The 19,207-nt window shown below is 52.5% G+C and overlaps 1 protein-coding gene across 3 annotated transcripts in view; it reads right to left on the bottom strand.

Moving 5' to 3' along the window:
• The window catches only part of LOC123762748 (NBAS subunit of NRZ tethering complex-like), a 504,795-nt gene that overhangs the window by 454,253 nt on the left and 31,335 nt on the right, over positions 1-19,207 (bottom strand). The gene's annotated exons all lie outside the window — the stretch shown is intronic.

Raw genomic sequence — 19,207 nt, 5'->3', positions numbered from 1 at the left:
TTAATGGCCCCGGGGCAGAGCCCTCATCCACGCCCACTGCCCCAGAAGGGAAAGGTGGAGTCCAGGGAAAAATCTTTGAAGAATGGAGTCGGCTGGAAGGACTCGGTAACCTTGGCAGGAAGAAATAATTCAACTACCTCTGCGCCTATATCGGAAGGGGCAGCCCCCAAAGCCACCCAAGCCTCACCACGAGCTAAACCCCGCCTCGACACTGAAACCCAGAGATGGTTGGCAGCTGGCAGCAGGGAAGGGAAAAAAAAAAGAGCAAGCACGCCCACCTGGGAAGAAAGAGGGGCAAGGACAGAACCAAGTCTGAAGCGACCAATGCACCTCCCCCCCCCCCCCCAAAGCCAAATCCCTAAAGCTCAAGCGGGGCAAATTCGGGGCTTCCTGCTTGATACCTGCTTGATGGGGTTCTGGGAGTAGTTCTACTCCTCCCCAAGCCCGGCCCGAGACCAGGCTTGACTTGTGAAAGTTTGGTCCACTAGGCTGTTGCTTGGAGCGGCCCGCAGGCCCACATACCCACCACAGCCCGGTTGGTCCTGCACTCCTGGTTGGTTGGATACCTGGATACCTACCTACCTGGATACCAAGATAAAACTCCTCGGAGCAAACAATCTAATTTCCTCTTGAAGCTGTCCTATATATGTCCATCCTATATATGAGCACTTGTGCTCCAAATGAGCAAACAACCTGGCATGTTGCATCTCAGAGAAACGGCTATGCAACGCGACTGTGGCCTGATCCCGCAGAATATCTAATGGGGGATGAGTGAAGTCCCACAGGACTCCAGATCGTAGGTGTCACCCGACCCAACAGGCAGCATGGCGGAGGCAGAATGGAAGATCGCTACCTTGAGGCATGGAAGACGAGAAACCTTTGAATTCGCACAATGTGAGAACAGACTCGAAAGAGGAAACCATAGTACAACCGAACCCGCAGGTGTTTTCCAGGGCCTGGAGGGTGAATGAGCCTTATAGGAATCCCAGGTACTGGGGCCAGCTAAGCTGGTAAACCCTGTCAGTGCAGGCAATCTGACCACAAGTAGCTGCAGTACAGCCTCGGGGGCAACAGAGGAGGACCATCACCACACAGTAGGCATAGCCTAATCATGTGAAAAGCATTACTTCTGACAAAAAATCAGCATTGAGTGTAATGAAACACTATTTTCTGAGTGAAACCCGGAAGCTTCCCCGGAGCTATCCAGGCTGAATGGATATGTATAACTTTCTGGCATCAGTCAATGTTCATGGAGTTCTTGCCTACCGAGAACCACGAGCCAGAACCTGGCTTCCTCAGAAAGACGCAAGGAGCAATGGCCTATAGAAACCCAAGTAATATATGAGAACTCACAGGACGTGAACTGCACTAAAACAAAAACGTACGTACTGAAAAAGTGACACAAAGAAAAAGCCAAAGCCAGGACCGTAAACTAGCTCCTCCTACCCCAACGAAAAAAGGAACCGCAGGGGGGCAGGAGTGTTTGATCGGAAATCTACATCCGCCTGCAGACAAAGCAACACAGAAGCTGGCAGTGACACACAAGGAGAAGAGGAAAGAACCCAGTTCCAAACCACAGGGGCAGTCCAATATCAGGGAACTGAACATGTACATAGTCTAACCTAGCACCAACAGCAATATAACCAAGAAGCACACAGTACTGTACCAAGATACACAACAATGTGTATTAAAGAGGTAGGAAATATGGACATAGGCCAGGAAAAGACCCTAAGTAAGGCCAAGCACAGATAGCTAGGGACTAGAGAGTGCAAATGATGAATGAAGAGGAGCCAGGAGCAAATGGTAACGCAATGTACATGATCAACCACATATACAGACACACACCAATGTATATAAGGGTGAAGTCAAGCACTGAACAACAGGCAGGGAATGAGTGTCCAGATAGCACTGACCGAGTCAATGAAGGAGGGGTGTAGATAGCATGGACTGAGGCAAGGAATGAGTGTCCAGATATCGAGAAAAGATTCAAACGCCGAAAAACTAAGCAAAAGACACAGAATTTTGGGGCTGCGCCCCACAGTGCAACGAAGAACAAGATCTATGGACAAAGTAAGGCATGGGAAGATGCACGCAAAGTGGCTAAGTAACACACCACAACAACAACACCTAAAACTCCTCCAAATATTGAAAACCAGCACCTGGCTTACGTGTCCCCCAGACTGTAGAATGTCACCTGTAGTGTATAGACACGACCGTGTCACAACACAGCTGAGACGTGGAAAATTCCAGGAGCATCGCTAGTGGAATACTGTATGTCCAGAGGTGCGTGCCCAGTAGAAGACGAGGTGCAGTATAGAGGTGGAGGAGGCGCCACATCGAGCCACCCTACAACCATAAGCAGAGAAAAAAATCAGCGTTGAATATAATGAAGCGTCATTTTCTGGGTGAGACCCGGAGGCTCCCCGGAGCTTACTAGGCTGCTATGCTAATGTCAGACTTTGGCATCAGTCATGTGTATGCAGTTCTGTGGGCCTACCGGGGACCACGAGCCAGAACCTGGCCCCCTCAGAGAGGCAAGAGGAGCAATGGCCTACAGAAACCCCCGTGTGGTTGGAAGTATTCTATGTCTGCGATCGGCTGGGTCAGGCACCCAGAAAGGTGAGCATCCCAAAACAAACCGCTATTATGGTGAAATTATTGCTACCAAAAGCTAAACAAGTGGATAGAACTCCCCTAAAAGAAATGAGCAAACGATCATGACATCAAACATCGCCGTGTAGCTGTCTGCGCAGCTCCCTCATCCCAGGGAGGGGGAAGGGGGAGCCCCAAACCCCTCACGCCGGCTATTCACCCGTCAGTTCTGAGGATGGATGTCAAAACACACGAAAAACCTGCTGACCAGGGGGAGTGAGGGATGACGGGGAGCCTCCGGGTTTCACCCAGAAAATGGCGTTTCGTTATATTCAACGCTGATTTTCAACAGAGGAAAAACTTAGGGACTTACCGGGAGGCAGTCGTTGCTCACTCCAAGATGCGAAGTCGAGACAACTGGCTGCAACTGCCGACCCAAAACGACACAGGCCCGACGAGGCCCATGGACATACATGAGGTAACGAGCAGCCAGGACCCTGTTCGACCGCCAAAAGCCCCTTGCCCAAATGCCAGCATAGGACATGGTGCGAAAGATGGCAGCAAGAGCAGCAAACTTATGAATGTCATGGGCACAGGGATAGACCGCAGGCTGGCTAGCCTGAAGAACTCTGCGGACGACCTGGGAGACCCGCACCCGTGAACAGGGAAGAAGGGAAACTAGATCAATCCAAAACACGTCCCCGGACACAGAAGCCGTGGTGCGCAAAAACGGCAAAGAGCCGCCACCAGACACAAAACATGATGCACCCCTGGCCCAACCAACCAAGCATCAACAACCCAGGGACCCCTGCGGAAAGCAGCAGTCTAATTCTCCACCAGAAAAGAAGGAAACGGCTGCAGACGAACAAAACCAACATAGAGACCGGAAGAGCAGAAACCCAAGTGCTGGAGGAGAGCATGAAGTTCCCCAACCCAACCCCCCAGAGGCCAATGCCAACAGAAAAGGAGCTTTGGAGAACAATCCTGAACTGAAGCGTCCACAACAAACCGAGAAGAAAGAAAAGAGCACTCTGTCCAATGACCAGGATGACTCAGGTGGTGCAAGAGTAGGCCGGAGGTGAAACAAAGCACGAGACACCTTGCGAAACGGCGCAGAAGTAACATCAATCCCGAAAGCAAGCTGAAGCGGCTCCGTCAGTGCCGCACCATACGAGGCGACAGTATGGGGCAAGTTGACGGCCCCAAACCTATATAAGAGAAGGACAAGATCCCGCCAACAAATGCAGCTACCGAGGAAGGGACAAAAGGAAAAGGAAGGACCCCCACACTGCCACCAAGAAGAAGCACGCAGGTGGGACACCATCAACGAAGCCACCCGACCACCAACAGAAGATGAAAGACTCAAGGCAGAACCGAACCGGCCTGCCATGTGCCAATTGAGCCTAGGAAGAGGTGGAGCCGTGAGAAGATCTCGGGTGCGACCACGGAGCCAGCAGAGCCGGAAACCCAAGCCGGCAAAGGAGGAGATGGAATATCTGCTGTACGGAAAAACATCCCAACGTACGCGATCCCGCCAGCAGATCAGAAACGACAGTCCCGATGTGCGATTCTAGATAGGGGAAACCGTGAGACCGTGTAAAAGCCCACAGGCCGGGTAAGCCAGGAAACCAGGAACCCAAACATGGCAATAGGAGAGCCAAAAGGCACAAACAAAATACACAATCATGTGTACGATAAAATGAGAAAACAGAAAAACACAAGAAAAGACCAGAAGAAAAACTCCCAGCACCAATGGCCAGAGACAAGAGGGTAGAAGGAAGATGAGGAACGAAGACGACAAGAAGCAAAACGGGAATGAAAGGGACACGACCAACAACACACAGAGATATAAACTAGCTAAACACAGATGCCGAAGAAATATAAGAAAATTCACTTTCGCTAACAGAGTGGTAGACGGTTGGAACAAGTTAGGTGAGAAGGTGGTGGAGGCCAAGACCGTCAGTAGTTTCAAAGCGTTATTTTTTTTTTTTTTTTTTTTTTTTTGAGATATATACAAGAGTTGTTACATTCTTGTACAGCCACTAGTATGCGTAGCGTTTCGGGCAGGTCCCTGGAATACGATCCCCTGCCACGAAGAATCGTTTTTTCATCCAAGTACACATTTTACTGTTGCGTTAAACAGAGGCTACAGTTAAGGAATTGCGCCCAGTAAATCCTCCCCGGCCAGGATACGAACCCATCACATAGCGCTCGCGGAACGCCAGGCGAGTGTCTTACCACTACACCACGGATATGACAAAGAGTGCTGGGAAGACACCACGAGCGTAGCTCTCATCCTGTAACTACACTTAGGTAATTACACTTAGGTAATTACAGAGCCACTGGTCATGTCCCAACAAGCCACGCCAACATAGTTGTGTGACACGTCCCAACACAAGACGAAACGGAAATTTGGCATTTTGACTGATGCCAAAAACCGAGAAACTTGGTGAAGGACCAACAAGCCCCAGAAAGGACCGGACGACAACAGAAGTTCCAAGAATACGGGAAGAATCAAAACTTTCCCGATCCTTCTAGAACATAAAGAAGAAAACGTGAAGCACAAAGGCACGGAAGGCAAAGTTGCACCCGAGACCAAAAGTCATGCAAATCCCCGAGAAGAGGGGAACAACACTGTGAAGGCCCGTCCCAAGAAGAAGGGTGGAGAAACGGACCAACTGACAGATGGACCCAACAGATCCACAGATCCAAGGGACAAGGAACCGATCCCAAGGAGGGGCCGACTCCCAAAAACATGCACGGAGAGGGGGGGGGGGGGAGAAAAAAAAACCACTCCTTGTAACCGCAAGCCCCGCCCAGAGGGCAGAAAAACCCAGGCTAGGTCCAAACGTCAGCTCCTCACCAGCCCCGGGAACCCACTAGGCAGTTCCCGGGGCTGAGCCATTCCCCCAAAGCCTCACAAGAAAAAGCCCGGGCAATCAGACAAGCACTAAAGAAGAGAGCCCACTAGCAGACTCATACAACACGGCTGGAGGAACAGGCTCGAATGTCTCCGTCGCTACCACGGAAGGGAGAAATCCCTAAGACCACCCGAATCTCAAGACCAGCGAAGCCCCGCCCTGACCCCGAACCCACAAATTGTAAGGATCTGGATGCAGGGAGGAAGCGGGGAGGAGGGATCTTAACAGGGAAGACATGAAGGGCGCGGAAGGAACAAAACCAAAGCGTCCAACACCCCCAAGCCCCATCACACCAACCAAAACGGGGCAGCCCCAGGGCTCCCAGGGAGCAAACGAAACGACTTAGCGTGTTGCACCACCAAAACTCAACTTGCAGCGCCCGTGCTGCCTGCACCCGCATAGTCAGCATAAGACTGAGTAATCGAGCCACAAACAAGCAACAAAAGGTTGCAGGGTTCCAGGCCTAGGTGCCACCGACCCCACAGGCAGCAGACGGAGGCAAAACAGCGAGAGTCACCCCTGAGACAAGGGGACAGAGCAACCCTCGAACTCACACGAAGCGAGGGGGAACACTGGGACCCCATCCACCGGACCCACGCGCCCCCTCAGGGTTTCCCCAGGTTCCTGAGCGTTTACCTACAGGGATTCACGCCCAGGTAATCCCAGGCAAGGCACTGCTAACCGGCGCCCACAAATACCAAACAACTTTCTAAGAACTGAACCCCCCCAGGACATGTACACTCACGGGGACCTAGCAGGGGGAACCACTGGAAGAAGGAAGAGTACTCCGTACACAGGAGGCAAGAACCAAGGCAGACCCCCACCAGGCAAACAAACAAAAAGAAAAAGAAAACCCTGCAAGAGGACAGCATACCCAGGAGGAACAGAGTCGACCGTTATGATTGGTGAAAACAAGCTGCGCAGTACCCTGCGCCCCTACCAGGGAAAACTGCCCCCCACCCTAAGGCGAACAAGGGAGACGGAACACTCTAGCACACAAAGGGCGGCCAAAAACCATGCAGTAAATGGCCTAGCAGGGGTAGAACCCAAGGACCTTGTGGAATGTAACCTCAAGCCCCAAGGGCAGTACTTACAGGGCACCTAGGGAAGGAAACCCTAGGCGCATGCAGCCCGAGTACTGGAGAACCACTCCTGGCTCACGCACCACCTAGAAGACAATCACCACACTAGGTATAGTGCTGAAACAACCACCGAAGCCAGAGCACACGACCTCAGCCTCTAGCATCAGCCTTAGAACTGACGGGTGAATAGCCGGCGTGAGGGGTCGGGGGCTTCCCCTCCCCCTCCCTGGAAGGGGGGAGCTGCGCAGACAGTGGCGCGGCAACTTGTGACATCATGACCGTTTACTCGTTTCTTTTAAGGGAGTTCTATCCATTTGTTCAGCTTTTGGTAGCATTAATTTCAACAGAATAGGGGTTTGTTTTGGAATACTTACATTTCTGGGTGCCTGATCCGGTCGATTGCAGACACAGAATGCTTCCAACCACACGGGGGTTTCTATAGGCCATTGCTTTCCATTCTCTGAGGGGGCCAGGTTCTAGCTCGTTGTCCCCGGTAGGCCCACAGAACTCCATACACATGACTGATGCCAAAGTCTGACATTAACATATCAGACTAGTAAGTTCCAGGAAGCCGAAGGGGCTTCCCCCAGAAAACTAGGAGTTCTCCATAAATAAAATCCAGAACACCCCCAGTATCTAGGGGGCTAAGACTGGAGAGAGAAGATGAACGAGAACGTCGTATAACTCACAATAAAGAATGCGGAGCACCAGTACAAGTGTACTCCGCCCAGAAACAAAACGAACACCCTCGACCCATGTGCCTGATGTCTGAACTGCACCACTCGTCTCTCGGGAAGGGTGCCAACAAGGTGTATTTAACGAATAATAGTAATGTCAAGAGAGTAAGGAGAGACGATGTGATTACAAAATAATGCGAAACAGAATCGAAAGAAGACAAGTACAATGGCACCTCGACTTACGATTGCCCCGACTTACGATAATTTCGAGTTACGATGTAAATTTGATCGAAAAATGCGACTCGACATACGATGGTGTCGTCGACTAACGATATTTGTTGGTACATATTCGGGTCGACCGAGCGAGTGGTTCCCGGTCACGCAGGCCGACCTGCCTCAGCTTACTACAGCTGCCCGCTTAGTGACGATCACGCCTATAAGAAATTCCATTTTTGTGGTGATTTTTTGCTTTTTGAACATAAAAGTAATTATTATATATCACACCATGGGTCCCAAGAAAGTCAGTGGTAAGGTTCAACATATGAAAACCCATGTAAGGATGACCTTAGAGCAAAAACAAGAGATTTTTCATAAATATGAAGATGGTGTACGGGTTGTTGAACTAGCTAGGCAGTACAACAAATCAGTCAACGATATCCACCATACTGGCTAAGAAAAATGACATTATGACTGCTAAAGTGGCAAAAGATAAGTGCCAGATAAAGCTGTAGTAGGCCATTGCATTGATCTTTTTAATGACAATGTGATGCCTCACTACAGATAAGTGTTGCAAAGAAGGGAAAAACAATCTTCAATAGAACGTTTCCTTGTTAGAAAAGGGAGAAAATCAAGCAGAGAGCCACAATCAGGACCTAGTGGTAAGCAGGCAAAACGAAGCAGAGAGAGTACCCCAGAGAAAACATCACTGCCTGATGTGATAATGGAAGGGGCACTCCCTTTCCAAACAATAACACCTCTCCTCCTCCCCTCTCATCACCATCTTCCATACGCCATCAAGGGTCCTCCATAAACGTAAGATAAACGTCTGTACTGTATTGTAGTTAGAAAAAAACAATTGTATTCAGTATAAAATGTTTTTGTAAGTTAATATTTTGGAAGGTGGGGAACGGATTAATTCAATTCCCTTTATTTCTTATGGGAAAAATCGCTTCGACTTACGATATTTCGACTTACGATCCATCTCTGGGAACGGATTACCATCGTAAGTCGAGGCCCCACTGTAGTATGAAAGAGGTTCAACGAGTCCGAGAAAGAACTGGAGGGAAGCTACACCAGAAGTCAACGGACGTTCCAATAATATTGTAAGGATTGAAGAGTTCTGTGAATCCCCGAGAACCAGGAGAATCAAGCACAAGACACGGAGGCACAAATGGGTCCCAACGGCACCCGTGACCAAGGGTCATGCAGGGATCCCGATATGAAAGGAACATGATTGCGACATGGAGAAAAGTGCATGTCCAAGAGAAAAAAGACGAAGAAAGCAGTGAAAAGCACCCACGGGAAGGACAGAACCGACGGACCTGAAGAGAGACAGAACTGAACCCGGGGAGGGGTAGACACGAACTAACTCGGATGCATTGAAGAAAATGAAAACCCCACACTGAGGAACTGCAAGCTCCACTCCGGGGACACCAAATGTTCATTAGCTTGGGTGAACTGGAGCATGTACAGACAATAACGTCGCACGACTCTGGGTCAAAAGAATCACCGACCCAACAGGCAGCTTGGCGGCGGCACAGCCAGTGAGTGTCGTCCTAAGACAAAGGGACAGAGCAACCTGTAACTCGCAAGAAGCAAGAGGGAACTAAAGGGTCACATCCACAGGACCATGGAGCCCCTGCAGGGTTTCCCAGGGCCCTTAGCCCTCTTAAACACACTAAGCGAAGCCCAGGCAGGTTACTGCAAACCGGCGCCCAATTCTACCGAACGAACTTCTAAAAGCTGTACCCCGGGACGTGTCCACTCATGGGGGCCTAGTGGGGATACCACCAATACACAGAAGTGAAGAAAATTATACCTACCCCAACAACAGAAAGGGGTAAGGACAGAGGCAGACTCCCCCACCAGGCAGGAAAACAAAAACAAAAGAAAAACCTCGCAAGAGAACAACATACCCAGGTGGAACAGAGTCAGTCGCTATAATAGGTGGTAACTAGCTGTGCAGTACCCCATGCCCCTACCAGTGAAGAAAACTACCTCCTACCCAGAGACAAACAAGACATGCAGCCCGAGTACCATGGAATATTACTCCTGGCTCGCACACCACCTGTAGAGACAGCCCACACCACAAGGCACAGAACTGAAACAAAAACAGGAGCCAGAGGCACACGACTTCTCCAGAATCGCATCAGCCAAGAACTGCCGGTTGGATCGCCGGCGTGGAGGGTCTGGGGCTCCCCCTTTCCCCTCCTGGGAAGGGGCAGGGGAAAGGATTGTGCAGATGTCGGCGCGGTGACGTGATGACGTCATTGCTTGTTTGCTAATTTTCTTTTAGGGAGTTCTGTCCACTCGTTCGGCTTTCAGTAGCAATAGTTTAACCAGAATAGGAGTTTGTTTTGGGACACCTACCATTCTGGGTGTCAAAACACGGTTGATGGGAGACAGAATGCTCCCAACCACATGGGCGTTTCTATAGGCCATTGCTCCTCAACGCCTCTCTGAGGAGGCCAGGTTCTGGTTCGTGGTCCCCAGTAGGCAAGAATTCCATGCACATTGACTGATGCCAGAAAGTTATACGTATCCATTCAGCCTGGATAGCTCCAGGAAGCCGGCGGGATTCCCCCAGAAAAGGCAAACAAAAAAATGCCAGTACGTGAAAGCACACTAAAGCCCCCGGAATTCCACAACAGCAAACAAGCCATCGGAGAAAATCATTGGCCCGCCACTGGATAGCTGAAAAGCAGGCTGCATCAGCCGCAGTGCGCCCTACCAGCCTACAAACACTACCTCACCCTGGGTAAAACGGAAAGCCCATAGCACCCGACACACCCCAAGGGCAAAGACAACCACAAGCGAGGAAGTCCTCTAACGGGGAGCGATTCCTGAACGCCCCAGGGAAATAACCCTGACCACACAAGGACAGTACATACAGAGCACCTACGGAAGGTGGTCCTAGGCACATGCTGCTCCAGTGCTCGGAAAACTCCTAGCTAAACGCACACATCTATTTATAACACCACTGCAAGGGCAAAAACACCATAGAAAACAGGAACATGGAGCCAGAGTGACAGCGATGACTCGGCACGCATCAGTCAAAGAACTGACTGGTGGGCAGGCCGGCTCCCCCTCCCCCCGCAGGAATGGGTATGGCGCTAACGAGTGGGGGGGGGGGGGGGTTAGTTGGATGAAGTTTGTTTGTTTGATTTCTGGGGGAGTTATTTCACACTTGTGAGGACATAGGTCGCACTTTTCAACCAGGCAGTAATGTGGCAGCAATTAGCTGCGCCTACCTTTCTGGGTGCCTTCCTTGGTCGATGGGAAGATGACATACTTTACATGTAAAATGTTCATGGGTTATTGCTCCCTTTGCCTCTCTGAGGGGGCCAGATTCTGGCTCATGGTCCCCGGTAGGCATATAAAGAACTCTGCGACTGAGGACACTCGAGTAGTATGGCACTTATTCAGTAAGATAGCTTCAGGAAGCCGATGGGGGGCTCCCCACACAAAACATCTTTACCTACTTTAGCTGCTCTATTTTTAAGCAAAGCATGCAGCACTTGCTGACATTAGGAGTCACAAAGCTTTGTTGCACGGCCCCAACAAGAATCTGACATTTGTCACTAAAAATTTCAAGCCTCTTTCAACAATTAGAAATTTCATCCCGAGTATTTGAAGTCTTGTTTACCTTTATGTTATTTAATACAGTAGTGACTAACCCATCATTTCCCAAAACTTATCCACTTTCTCTGGTGAAGTTACTCCATAGAAGCTGGAAAAAAAATTCATAACCACTCTTTTTGCACATTTTTTCAAACTACTCATTACTCTTTCTGTATACTGTACTTTTAACACAAATTGGATGTAATTCACATGGTTATACTGTAATATGTTTATAATTTATATATACAGTATATATGTTTATGTTTTCATTTAATTGAGCTTCCTACCATAGCCATAATACACATCATATTATCGCTCGATATCACTAAGTTTCCCAAGGTAAATGAGATGTAATAGGTCAATAAAGCCTTATACAGTAGAACCACAATTCAGCGAGTCTCCGGTTAGATCGCACACTTTTCAGGCTGGATTTACTAACCTGATTCCACGAGCTCATTTGCTGAAGCAGGGTATTTGCGGATTAGCTTAGGATGTTGGGACAGATTTTACAGATTGGTGGAAAAGTTGCCCATCACATATGATGTTAAAATTAAAGATTTCCTTAGTGAAATCAGCCCAAAGAGCATGGGAAATAATTTATTAACTCAATGCATTGGGAGACAAACAGCCATATTATACATACGTATAGTACATGTTAGGCTTATTTTGACATCCCCCCCCCCCCCCCCCCCCCATGAGTACTGACCGTTCCCAAGATGCAACCCAACAAGCTGACTAACTCCTGGGTACCTCTTTACTGCTAGGTGACCAGGTCCATTAGGCGATAGGAAATGCACCCAACCATCTCTGTCCCACCTGGGATTCGAACCTAGAATTCTCAACTGAGAGTCAAGAATGAACCCGACTTTACTACCGGGACTCTCTATAAATATGAGGGTATTAATAATAGCACTCTTAATAGGGCTCCAATCACCTTTTTAATGAAGACTAAACCACACACCAGAAGATGAGGAGACGATGACGTTTCAGTCCGTCCTGGACCATTTTCAAGTCACTCGTCTTCATAATGGTCCAGGACAGACCAAAACGTCATCGTCTCCTCATCTTCTGGTGTTTGGTTTAGTCTTCATATCTTCAGCCACATTATTGTGACTGAAGATCTGCACTTTTTTAATGATTTTCATAGACAGATATAAGATTAGAAGAAAGAGCTGGGGCTTTGGGAAAGTCACCGAGCATATTTAAAACAAAATTCCATGGCACTTTTTTTATTTTCTGTTGCCGAAGTTTTTGTTCAGAAAAATATAGGCCAGTCTTCCTTTGAAAATGAGATTTCAAGGCTAGGGGAAAGGGAAATATGCTAGAAATGGATAAATCTCTTTACAGATTGAATCTCTTGGTAGCTGTCCTTCATATGACAGGTTGAAATTAACATTTTGCTCAGTGAAATAAGCATGGGGAATATTAGGATATGAATGCTGTTAATATGGCTCAATCACATTTTTAATGATTTTCATAGATGAATGCAAAATTAGAAGAAAGGATTGGTGCCTTGGGAAAGCCATTTGAGCACATTTAAAACCGAATTCTATAGTTCGTTTTGATTTTGAGATTTCCTGATATTCATTCACAAATATGAGCCTCCTGGAGGTATCTCCAATTACAATGAATCCCTTACTGCAACAAATTGGGGTTGGTCCCATATAGTTCACTGAATTGAGGCTGTACTGTAATTAAACGGCCTACAAAATTGTCCTCTTAATCGCTTCATTCAAACCTTTTCGTATAGTCACTCTAAATACACTATTTTCTTACAACCTTTGAGATACTTTGGTATTTTCTGGGGGGAGCCCCGTCGGCTCCCCGGAGCTATCCCAGGCTGATATGCTAATGTCAGACTTTGGCATCAGTCATGTGTATGGAGTTCTTAGGCCTACCGGGGACCACGGCCAGAACCGGGCCCCCTCAGAGAGGCAAGGGGAGCAATGGCCTATAGAAGCCCCCGTGTAGTTGGAAGCATTCTATGTCTGCCATCGACCGGAACAGGCACCCAGAAAGGTAAGCGCCCCAAAACAAACCCCTATTCTGGTTAAAATTGCTACCTAAAACCGAACTAGTGGATAGAACTCCCCAACCGAAAACAAGCAAACTAGTGTGACGTCACACACTGCCGCGCCGCTGTCTGCGCAGCTCCCCCCTCCCCGGGAGGGGGAAGGGGGAACCCCAGACCCCCCGCGCCGGCTACCCACACCTCGGTTCTTGAGGCTGATGCTATAGGCGATGGTCGTGTGCTCTGGCTCCGGTGTCGCTACTGCACTGTGCTTTGAGTGTGGTGTTAGTTTTGTGGGTGCGAGAGCCAGGAGTTATCTTCAGTACTCGGGCTGCATGCGCCTAGGGCTGCCTTCCCTAGGTGCCCTGTAAGTACTGCCCTTGGGGCTTGGGGCCACCTTCCACAGGCTCCTCGGGGTCTGCCTCTGCTGGTCCGTTTTACCTTTCGGTTTTTCGGCCGCCTGTTGGGCTCTTGGGTGTTCTGTTCTCCCTTGTTACCGGCAGGTAAGAGGCAGTTTGCACTGGTAGGGGCGCAGGGTGCTGCTCAGCTTGTAATTCCCGACATCGCGGCCGGCTCTGTTCCTTGGGGTTCGCTGTCCTCTTGCGGGGTTTTGTTTTTCTTTTTGTTTTTGCCTGGTGGGGGGTTCTGTCATTTTATTCAGTTTGTTTTTGCCCTTCCACTGTTCTCCTCGGTGGTGCCCCCTGCTAGGTCCCCGTGAGTGTACACGTCCCTGGGGTTCAGCTTTAGAAGTTTGCTTGGTAGTTTTGGGCGCCGGTTTGCAGCACCCTGCCTGGGACTACCTGAGCGCGAGTCCTCTTAAAGTAAACGCTCAGGACCCTGGGAATCCCCTAGGGGGCGCGTGGGTCCGATGGATGTGACCCCGGAGTCCCCACTCGCTGTGTGCGAGTTTGAGGGTTGCTCGGTCCCCTTGTCTCAGGGTGACCCTCATTGTTTTTGCCTCTGCCACGCTGCCTGTTGGGTCGGTGATACTTTCGACCCTGAGTCCTGTGAGTGTTGCTGCTTGCTTGTGACTCAATTTACCCAATCCTCTGATTCTATTCGGGTACAGGCGGCACGTGCGTTGCAGTCTAGGTTTCGTCTGTTGCAACGCGCTCGGTTGGTTGCTTCCCCGGATGCCCCGGGGCTGCCCCGCTTTGCTTTTCGAGACCCGGACTTGGGGTGGGGGTCGCTTCGATCCTGGTTCAGTCCGCACCTCCTCGTCCTTCCCCTTCTGTTCGTTCTGGTCCCCCGCCCCTGCTGCCGGCCCCGAAGCGTCTGAGGGTTTCGGGGTCGGAGCAGGGGTTACTTGATCTCGAGACTCGGGCAGCTTCGGGGGTTGCCCCTTCCGGGGGGGTGGCAGAGGCATTCTAGTCTTGTCTCCCGGCCGAAGCTTAGGGTCTGACCAGTGGGCCCCCCTTCCTCCAGCTTTTCCGGCTGCTCCGTCCTTGTCTTGTGGGGTCGGGGCTTGGGGAGAGGACTCGGCCTCGGGTCCTGTGGTGACGGACCTCGAGGCTGGGGAGGGGCTGACTTGGGGGCCTTGGGCCCCGCTGGACCCCGCCTGGGTTTTTCTTCCCACTGAGCGGGGCTTATTGTTACAAGGAGTGGGGTTTTCTTTCCCCCCCTCTGCGTACGAGTTGGATTTGGTGTCGGCCCCTCCCCGGGTACGGTTCCGTGTTCCCCCGGGTACGTCGGTTCCGTCCTTCCGGAGGTTTTCGGCTTATCGCATCCAACCTGGTGTGGTGCGCGCGGCCTTTGCAGCTTACCTCCTGCGTGACCCGGATTATGCCTCGGAAATGGATCCGTCCACGTTCAGGTTTGGGACTTCGTTCCCTTTCTGGCTCCGTTACGAGGTTCCGGAGTCGTCCTGGCTAGCAGACTGCCCCTTGTTTGGTCTGGATTCCTGGCATTCTTTCTGTCGTTCCCGCACGCTGGAGTGGCGGGAAGCTTCCACGGTGCTTTAGGTTTTCCTGGGGGGTGAACTTGAGTACCTGAATGAGTGCTTGTTTTCCCCTGCCCTTCCCCGCGATGTGGGCGTTATTCAGCTCCATGTGCAGGTTCCCTCCCTTTCGGCGGCGCTCGTGGCGGAGGACTTGCGTGCTCGGGGCCTTTTGTGTTCGGCCTTGCGGTTCTTTTCCCTCCTGGAGCTGTCTTCGGATTGGCTCGTGGAGGATGTGGGGACGCTTGGGTCAGTCCCGGGGTCCGGCACCTTGTCCTCGGCTGCGCGTTCGTCGGCTGCCTTGTTGAAGCTGTTCACGCCGATTTTGCGGGATGCGGTTTCCCTGTTCTATGCTTCCCGTCTCGCGTGTCGGCAGGCGGTGATGGGTTCCTCCGTGGAATCTGCTTGGGCTCTGGCTCTTAGGCGTTCTTCACCTTTTTGTCCTCTCCTGTTTGGGGAGTCGGCTGTGGCGCAGTTTATTCAGGCTGCGTCGGCGGCTTGTCGTCCGATGTCGGACTTGTTGGTTTTTCGGGGGTCCCGGGGTGGGTCTTCCCGGAAAGGTCGTGCCAGGGCTCGGGGTTCCTCTCGTCGTGGTAGGCCTCTGGTGTCAGGTTTGGGGTTGGCTTCTCCTGCGGACCCTCCCTCGTCTGGTCGGCGCGGTGTTCGCGCTGTGCGGGGTTCTGGGTCTCGTAAGGGTCGCCGGCCCTTTCGCGGTTTGCCCCTTTGACGGGGCGATGGGGGGGCGGCTTGCGCTGTTCGCCCGCGCCTGGTCCCACGATTCGTGGGCCTTTCGGGTCGTGTCTCGCGGCCTGCGGTGGCGTTGGGTGGCCCCTCCCCCCTTTGGGGGGTCGGGGCTGGCAGGGCAGGCTTCTTCTCCTGCGCTCTGTCGAGTCGTCTTGGAGTGGGTACGCTTGGGCGTCGTCGAAACGACGTCGTCCCTCAGATGGGTTTCCCGTCTGTTTCCGGTTCCGAAACGGGACTGCGCGGACCTGCGGTTCATTCTGGACTTGTCCCGTCTGAACCCCTGGGTTCATTGCCCCTCCTTTCGGATGACTACGCTGTCTCAGGTTCGGCTCCTCTTGGAGCCGGGAGCTTGGATGGTGTCCCTGGACCTCCGGGACGCTTATTGGCATGTCCCGATTCATCCGCGGTTCAGGGACTGGCTCGGTTTTGTAGTGGGGCGTCTGAGTTACCGCTTTCGTTGTCTCCCGTTCGGGTTGAACCTGGCACCTCGCGTGTTCACACGCCTTACACGGGTTGTGGTGGCTCGTTTGCGTCTCCTAGGTGTTCGGGTGTTGGCCTACCTCGACGACTGGCTGGTTTGGGCTCCCAGCCAGTCAGCTTGCTTGCTAGCCAGGGATTTGGTTCTTTCCCAGCTCGCCGGGTTCGGGTTCTTGGTGAACTGGAGGAAGTCCCATCTGGTTCCCTCTCAGGTTCGGACTTGGCTGGGTCTCGTGTGGGACTCTCGAACCGCCTCCTTCTCTCCCTCCGGAGTCTCTCCTGCGGCTGCGGTCCCGCCTTCGTCTGTTTCTGGAGGGCCCTCGGGTCACCCGGCGGTTGCTCGAGGGGCTGTGCGGGAGCCTGAACTTCGCGATGGTGGTCTACCCGCCGGGTCGGGTTTGGCTTCGACGGCTGTTCTGGTTCCTTCGGGGTTCCCCCTTCCGCCTCTCTCGCGATCGCAGAGTTCGACCCCCGGGGGACTTGCGTCGGTTGCTGCGTCACCGGCTTCCTCTTCGGGTTTTTCGGGGTTCAGTGCCTTGGCGCCTACCCGAGCCCTCGCTCGATGTGTACACGGATGCGTCGTCTCTCGGCTGGGGTTTTGTGACCAGTGCTCACCAGGCCGGCCAGGGGCGTTGGGATCCGTCCTTCCGTCGCGCTCACAGTACGGTGCGGGAGTTCGCGGCAGTGTGGTTTGCTCTGGGGAGGATTCGGGTGGCCCGCGGATCGACGATTCGGCTCCATTCGGACTGCTCTCCGGTGGTTCATTGCCTGAACCGCGGGGGTTCGATGCGGTCCTTGTCTCTTTGGGGTTGGTCGCTTCGGGTGACTCGTCTGCTGAGTTCTCGGGGTTTGGCTCTCCTGGCGGTTCACGTACGGGGCGTGTCCAACGTCTTGGCCGACGCCCTGTCTCGCTTCGTTCCCCTCTCCACGGAGTGGACGGTCGACGACGAGTCCTTCCGTTGGCTTTGCCAGACGTTCGGGCGCCCCGAGGTGGACCTCTTCGCGTCGGCGTGGTCGCGGCGTCTTCCAGTTTATACGGCGCCCTTCCCCGATTGCGAGGCCGTCGGGGTCGATGCCTTTCGGCTCGACTGGTCGAGGTGGGGGTTCCTGTACCTCTTTCCCCCGGTTCGGCTGTTGCTCCAGGTCCTGACTCGCTTAGAGACTTACCGGGGGAGAGTTGTCCTTCTGGCCCCTTGGTGGCCGGCCCAGCCTTGGTTTCAGGCGCTGGTTGCTCGGTGTCCGAACCCGAGGGTTTTCCCGCGGCTCCGCCTCTTTCAGCAGATCGGGCCGGTACGTCACGTAGCTGGTTCGATCTTCTCCTCGAGTCTTCGCGTATGGTTTTTTTGACTCGAGTCTATCATCATCTCTATGGTGATCAGGTGGCCTCCTTGTTGGTGTCCCACCTGAGGGCTTCTTCTCGGCGGCAGTATGAAGTTTCCTGGCGGTCCTTCCGTTTCTTTTTGCGTCTTCGTCGTCTTAGCTCCTTGTCTGTTCGGGTGGTCTTGTCCTTCCTCTCGTGGTTGTTACAGGACCGTCATCTTATGCCTAACACTGTCGCTTCGTATCGTGCGGCGCTGGCGGAGCCGCTTCAGCTTGCTTTCGGTATCGATGTTACGTCTGCGCCGTTTCGCAAGCTGTCTCGTGCATTGTTTCACCTCCGGCCTGCTCATGCGTCGCCTGAGCCGTCCTGGTCTTTGGACAGAGTGCTCGCTTTCCTTTCATCTCCTCGTTTCGTTGTGGCCCCTTCGGTCCAGGATTGTTTTTCCAAGGCACTTTTCTTGTTGGCTTTGGCCTCTGGGGGTCGGGTAGGGGAGCTTCATGCTCTCCTCCGGCGCAGGGGTTTCTGCTCTTTTGGTCGTGGTGATAGTTTTGTTCGTTTGCAGCCGTCTCCTTCTTTTCTGGCGAAGAATGAGACTGCTGCGTTCCGGAGGGGTCCATGGGTGGTTGATGCTTGGTTGGTCAGGCCGGGGGTGCATCATGTTTTGTGTCCGGTTGCGGCGCTTCCCCGTTATTTGCGCGCCACAGCTTCTGTGTCCGGGGACGCGCTGTGGGTTGATCCGGTTTCCCTTCTTCCCTGTTCGCGGGTTCGGGTCTCTCAGGTCGTCCGCAGGGTTATTAGGTCCAGCCAGCCTGCGGTCTATCCCCGTGCCCATGACGTTCATAAGTTCGCGGCTCTTGCTGCCGTCTTTGGGAATATGTCTTGGTCTGATATTCGGGCGCGGGGATTTTGGCGGTCGAACAGGGTCCTGGCTGCTCGTTACCTTGTGAATGTCCCTGGGCCTCGTCGGGCCTGTGTTGCTTTGGGTCGGCGGTTGCAGCCAGTTGTCTCGGCTTCGAGTTGAGGGGTGAGCGACGACCGCCTCCCGGGTAAGTCCCTCTTTTTCTGTCTGTGGGTAGTTAGCTCCGGGGAGCCGACGGGGCTCCCCCCAGAAAACCAGCGTTGAATGTAATGAAACGCCATTTTCTGGGTGAGTCCCGGAGGCTCCCCGGCATCCCTCCCTCCCTCCGGTCGGCGGTTTTTCGCGTTTTTGACATCCAGCCTCAAGAACTGAGGTGTGGGTAGCCGGCGCGGGGGGTCTGGGGCTCCCCCTTCCCCCTCCCGGGGAGGGGGGAGCTGCGCAGACAGCGGCGCGGCAGTGTGTGACGTCACACTAGTTTGCTTGTTTTCGGTTGGGGAGTTCTATCCACTAGTTCGGTTTTAGGTAGCAATTTTAACCAGAATAGGGGTTTGTTTTGGGGCGCTTACCTTTCTGGGTGCCTGTTCCGGTCGATGGCAGACATAGAATGCTTCCAACTACACGGGGGCTTCTATAGGCCATTGCTCCCCTTGCCTCTCTGAGGGGGCCCGGTTCTGGCCGTGGTCCCCGGTAGGCCTAAGAACTCCATACACATGACTGATGCCAAAGTCTGACATTAGCATATCAGCC

Source organism: Procambarus clarkii, chromosome 27 (genome assembly GCF_040958095.1).
Source record: "Procambarus clarkii isolate CNS0578487 chromosome 27, FALCON_Pclarkii_2.0, whole genome shotgun sequence".
Taxonomy (NCBI): domain Eukaryota; kingdom Metazoa; phylum Arthropoda; class Malacostraca; order Decapoda; family Cambaridae; genus Procambarus; species Procambarus clarkii.
This window is presented reverse-complemented; position numbering and strand designations above follow the sequence as displayed.